Here is a 6,000-nt window from a genome sequence, read left to right on the forward strand (position 1 = left end):
AAATCTCCATGATAAAAGGATTTACTGAATCATTCTGAGACATTTTTTCCACCTGTAAATCCCTAGTTTAGATGGTACAATGAATACACATTCTCTTAGGGAAAAAAATTTTCTTTTGTTCACCTGTTCAAGAGCACAAAAAATTTTCTCTTTTGTTCACCTGTTCGAGTGCACATCTAATTCCTAAAACGTATTGATTCACTTTCCTTCAATCATACAAAGCTTCTAAAAACAGCATATGTATATTCTTTGAAAAGTAGCTCATATGAAATTATAATAAACTGTTTCACAATTCAAAGATCACAAGATTCCTGACATTTCCTAGGAGGAGATTCATCCTTGGCACAAGATCCAAAATCACCTGTTTAATTTAGTGCATCAAGGACAAACCAGCTCTGCTCCCTCCCCTAAAAATCAGTATTGCTTACCATTAAAATAGATTTTAAATAAATGACCACTAAGGCATTTGATAGTGGGGTTATAGGCGATTTTCAACACTAAGCCTGATGAAAATCTGTAAAAGAAACAAAATGAAAACTTTAAAAACGATGACAAATAAATACTAAACACTAAAATAGTGTAAAACACAGGGTGGGCAACAGACAACGAATTGTGAGTTTCTGGAGCCTTTTTGTGCTAATGGGAAGGGCTCTCCCATAGTGACAGGAATCTCGGGGTGTCCAAAGTAACCTTATGTTATATAGTGCTTCCTACGTCAATACAGCCAATGATGCGGCCACGTAGGTACTTACAAAGTAAAAGCTTCTTTTCTAACAGATTAGCTAAAATACAGCAAACAATCCAACCTAAAGGTAAAAGTAAAGAAACAATAATGGACTTTGAAAGCTCAAATCGTGAGACTCTAGAGGTCAGTCAAATTATAACAAACTCAAACTTCAGGATAAAGAAAAAGTATGGTTACAGTGTAGGGAAGAGGCAAGAGAACTAAAGCGTTCAAGCGAACTGCATTCAGAGATTGCAATATGCTGATCAGCCCTGCAGCCAGGCCAGGAGGACTCCTACAGAAAGAACAAAGGAAGATTTCTGCTGGAGTTGCTAACAACCCATTTCCTCACACCCTGAAGGAAAAACAGGAAAAACAGAGTCTTTAAGTGGCGCCCTACACGCCCTACACAAAACAAAATCATTCATTCCCTACGGCTATAACCACGGGGAACCAACAGAAAGTCTGAGAACTGCCAACAAGCGTTTCAGATTACATACTCTACCCTTACCCTTCCTCATTGTAGATCCATATTTTTTTAAAAAACAAATGAGAACTAAAGAATGGTGCATAAACTGAATTCCCTGAACACTCGGAGTCCCTCTCACTCTCTGCCTCTGAGGAGACCACACTGTGGAGCATCACCCCTTTTCTAATAAACTTTCCTTTTGACTCTAACTTTGTGTGTTGAATTATTTCTACACTCTCCGCCAAAGGACCCTCTTCTCTTGGTGCAAGGCTTGGTCTCCCACTCCGGTACATTTGCCCTGTCCTGCATCAGGTATACATACACTCCCCTATCCCACAAAGGTAAAATCACCAGATGCCAGGGAGGTGGCAAATTTCACTGTACCCTGCCTTGACTAGCCTACTCCATTCTAAACGTTCTAGAGCCTCTGTTAAGTTCTGCCCCGCCGCCTCTCTCACCTGACTCCTCAAGGCTTGATGTTGGGCCCAGCGGTGTGATTCGGCTCTTCACCTCAATTCTCAGTCACACTCCAGGTGCGCAGCAGCCACCAGTAGACACTCATGCTCCGCCCACCTGTCCGCGCCTGCGCTGTTTCCCAAACCCACCTGGACTGCCGTCCCTTCCTTCCATTCTCCCACATGGAACGTTCTAAAATGATGTTCCCGTGTCTATTTTTTCTTGTTATTGTTTTTCATCTCTCAATATCTCAAGTGTCTCATTCTTTTATTTTTGTCCCATATCTCGCCCGTTCTAGGTTCATTCTTGCTCCCATTCTTTTATCTCACACTATTATTTTCTCATTTCCAAAGCCCCGTAGCTTATGTTGTCTCCTTATTTCGTCGTTTAGTCTCCATAAATGTTCTTATACTATATTTTACATTATTCTTGTGTTTAACCTCATATTTTCAGCATATTCTCTACATTTATCTGTATCTGCCAAATCTTTCATTCTCAATTCCATTTTACTATCTCATTCCTTCGTATTAAACTCTAATATTCTTTTATTTTCACATATTCTCTTTTCCCCTTTCTCATATTTACATGTTTCTATTTTCTCACGGTCTCATTGTTTTTACTCTTTTATTTTTACAGCATCACAAATTATACTTTATTCTATATTTTTTTCTATTTTCTCATTCCTTTCATTATGTTCCCATACTCTCATTCTCTGCCATATTATGTCACATTTCTCTCTCATACACTTTCACACTTCCTCTGTAGTAATTCTTCCTCTCATTCTTTAAAATATGTGTTTTCAATCTGTGATTGGGAATACACACACGTGGAGGGCCTATTAAATTATATTCGGATTCTCAACTGCATAGGGTCAGGGTCATTGCCCTTAACCCTCCTCATTGTTCAGGGGGCAACTGTAACTGTCAGATCTAACAGAGTTAAGTAAGAAAAGGTTTACTCTAGTGTTCAGATGCCTGCTAGTAAATTAAATTACTGGTTAGCGGTCAATGCAGGTGAACGGTGAAACCAAGGCTGTGCAAGCTCAGATGAAATGAAGGTGAAGACAAGCCCACCCAGGGACAATAAGTATGTTTTACAATGGAGTTGGCCTGGCAACTCCACTCATACCACTCCGTTACAGAAGTTTCTGGAAGAAACAAGGGGCTAAAGGAATTTCAATTCAAAGTTCTCAACCAATTTCACTTTAAGCACATTGTTTCCTGACAAGATGAACAAGATCGACTAATCTCACTGAGGGCTCTTACAATCCAACAGGCCCCAAATAAGTCACGAAGAGGCCCAACCCTTCCATTCCCTATGTGTCCACTTAAACCCTTTCCCTATACATCCAGTTAAAAAGTCCAGACTGAATAAAAAGCTTTTGACAGAAAAAAAAAGTCCAGACAGATGGGAAAATAAAAATAAATATACGGCTTGGGAAGGGGAAATAGATCATTGCAAGCATCCTTAAGCCACGGGGGTAACTAAAAAAAAATGGTTAAAGAAGTAAAGTTTAAGACAAAGCCCGTAGATACATATAGTTCAAATTGCAAGAACCAGATGAATGGGAAAGAATGAGCAAACAGATCTGCAGAAAAATAAGTTAAAGGATCATATGAGAAGAATGTTTCAGAAGTGTCCCAAATTTTCAAAACATTTTTGAGATACTGAAGAGAAAATATGGTGTAGACAATTTTGCATTTGACCACAAGGAAGACAAAATATTCCAAGCAGAGTTTCAGTGAAATCAGAGGATGAAGCCGCAACAGAGAAATTCAAATACTAGAAGAAGAGGATCTACATAGATTTATTCTTATAGTCAATTGTATGAATCGAGTAAAGTGTAAGTGAAGATCAGTCCTCCTGTGCAGTGTCAAATTAAAACAAATCTAACTTAAGTAAGGAGAAATGTATTCAAAATAACTTTTACAAGAAAAAAGCTCCAAACTCAAATCTGTAAGAGATTCAAAATCAGAGAAAGGCTTTTCTTATTTATATAAGGAGGAGTAAGCTGGGCTAACAGGAACTTCATCGGGGAGAGGGACAGGTGATGGGAGTGGTTAGTTTGGTAAAATCAGGGCGCTTCAACAGGAATTTTTTTTCTATGTAGTGAACCTATTCTTGATTTTCAGAATGAGCTGTTAAGAGGGGAAGATTCTACACCTTGGTGCTTGTTTAAGCTTTGGGTGAGGCAGATTTCAGAGGCCTGTGGGGAGGACAGAAGCCTGACTAAAGTTTTTGGTCAAGCCTAGTCAAAAGGTAAATAATCAACGAAGACTTGGTCATCAGTAGTAAGTTAACACTACTCTTATCTGCTCTACCTGGAAGCCTCCGTTGGCCAATCTGTTCTCAGCAGAGTACTTAGGCTGAGCATTCCATTTTTAATATGTATTTCTATTTCACTCACCAAATCTTTTTGGAACCTATCGTTTATCAAAGCTGTGTCTTATTTGTTTTTCTGTTCAAGTTCACCAATGGAAACTGAGATTAAGCTATCAAAGAAAATGCACAAATGTAAACAACATTAATGATTAGGAAAGTGAAACATCTTATACTGCAGATGACAAAAAGGAGGCTTAGAACAATGAGATTACTTGCCCACGGCCATATCACTAACTAGTAGCAGAATCAGAACTGAACTCGAGTCTTTAATCCTTAACCATTCTCTTTCCCTCTCCCTGTCTCTCTGTCTCTGTCTCTCTGTCTCTCCCTTTGTCTCTCTCCGTCTCTCTTTCTCATACACAAACACACACATTTGATGATATCTCTGAAAAACTATCATGGCCACTGAGAATGGATATCCTTTTGCTGAAGAAAAGCATTTGGCTTGGCTGTATACTTATATTTAACTTTGCTTATACATTTTCTTTCCATTCTTTCTGAAAATGTAAACTCAATCTTTCTATCTTGGAACATATGTACCCACAAGAAACAAAAATGATTTGTTTCCAACAGAAAATTACATTAGGGGAAATAATCATAAATCCAAGGAAATAGAACATTAAATCATGCTGAGGTCAGAGTTATGATTTTGGTTTTAATTAGTTATAATCTAACACAATCGAAGAATTTGTCATTATTATCATGTTAACAAGATGGTTTTTAATAATGAATACAGTTCAAAATAACCTAAGGTAAATCTTCTCAGAAGAATTTGTTTGGCTATTAATATTTACACTTTCTCCATCTGTAGTCTGACGTGAACAGAAAGCAGTAACGGACAAGATAAGATGATGAACTAGGTAGAAAATAATCTAATCTAAAATTAAACATTAACAGTGATTAAACATATTGTTTGCTATGCATATTGCAGTGAAAAATAAGAATTTGAGAAATTGTAATGCATCTTTTTATAACAGGAAATATGGGGAAAAGTATGATAAAAGTAATATGTCATGGAAATCTGACACTAGTACAGTCTCTTGCCTGTTTATCTTTTATTTGTTTTATATTTTCGGATTCTTAGAAACCATTTATTTCTAGAGCTTCTAATAATATTACACTACATTATACATACTGTGATCTGGAATGTCAAGATTGAATGAATATAAAATAGCTATTCTGAAGATGTATGAATATGGCAAAAAGCTACCTCATCTCCTTAAATCAAAGAACAATTGCCTAGAGATAAAATGATAACATTTTGTTAACTACAAATAATACATAATAATATAGAAATCACAGTGGAAAAATAAAATGCACCATTTTAACCATCAGACATGTATTATCCCCAATGTGTGTCATACATTGTGGATTTAAAGCTATGCTCTTCATAACTACATTTAAAAAAATGAGATGTTTCAGAATGGCAAAAGAGATGGCATATTATAATTTCCTCTAATGCATTATCCTACCCCTACAAGTGTAATTTAACAAAGTTAAACTAGGAAACTACACATTATTCCTTTAATTAAAGAATTTTTTGCAAAATAGATAAATACACATATATACGTACAGATATACATGTGTGTGCGTGTATATATATATATACATATATACACACGCACACACATATATATATACACTCACGCACACATCCAGTTTTAATTGAAAAAGGCAGATGGCAATTTGTTTTATGTATACACAAATTAATTTAATATTTAAATGATTTAATCATTTAAATAACTCAGAATAAGGGTAAAAATCTTATATATATAGATGTTACCAAGTGTATATTAGAAGCCAAAGAACAAGTGAGCAGTAGATAGTAGGAACATATAAATCTTTTACAGCTAGATTTGGGTTTGAGTCCTGGCTTCTAAATGACTCCAGATAAATAATTGAATCTCTCCGAGCTGCACTCCATCCAACTGGAAAATGGAACTTACACCTGCTATTATAATAAGAATCC

This window comes from Rousettus aegyptiacus, unplaced genomic scaffold (genome assembly GCF_014176215.1).
Source record: "Rousettus aegyptiacus isolate mRouAeg1 unplaced genomic scaffold, mRouAeg1.p scaffold_m13_p_9, whole genome shotgun sequence".
Lineage (NCBI taxonomy): Eukaryota > Metazoa > Chordata > Mammalia > Chiroptera > Pteropodidae > Rousettus > Rousettus aegyptiacus.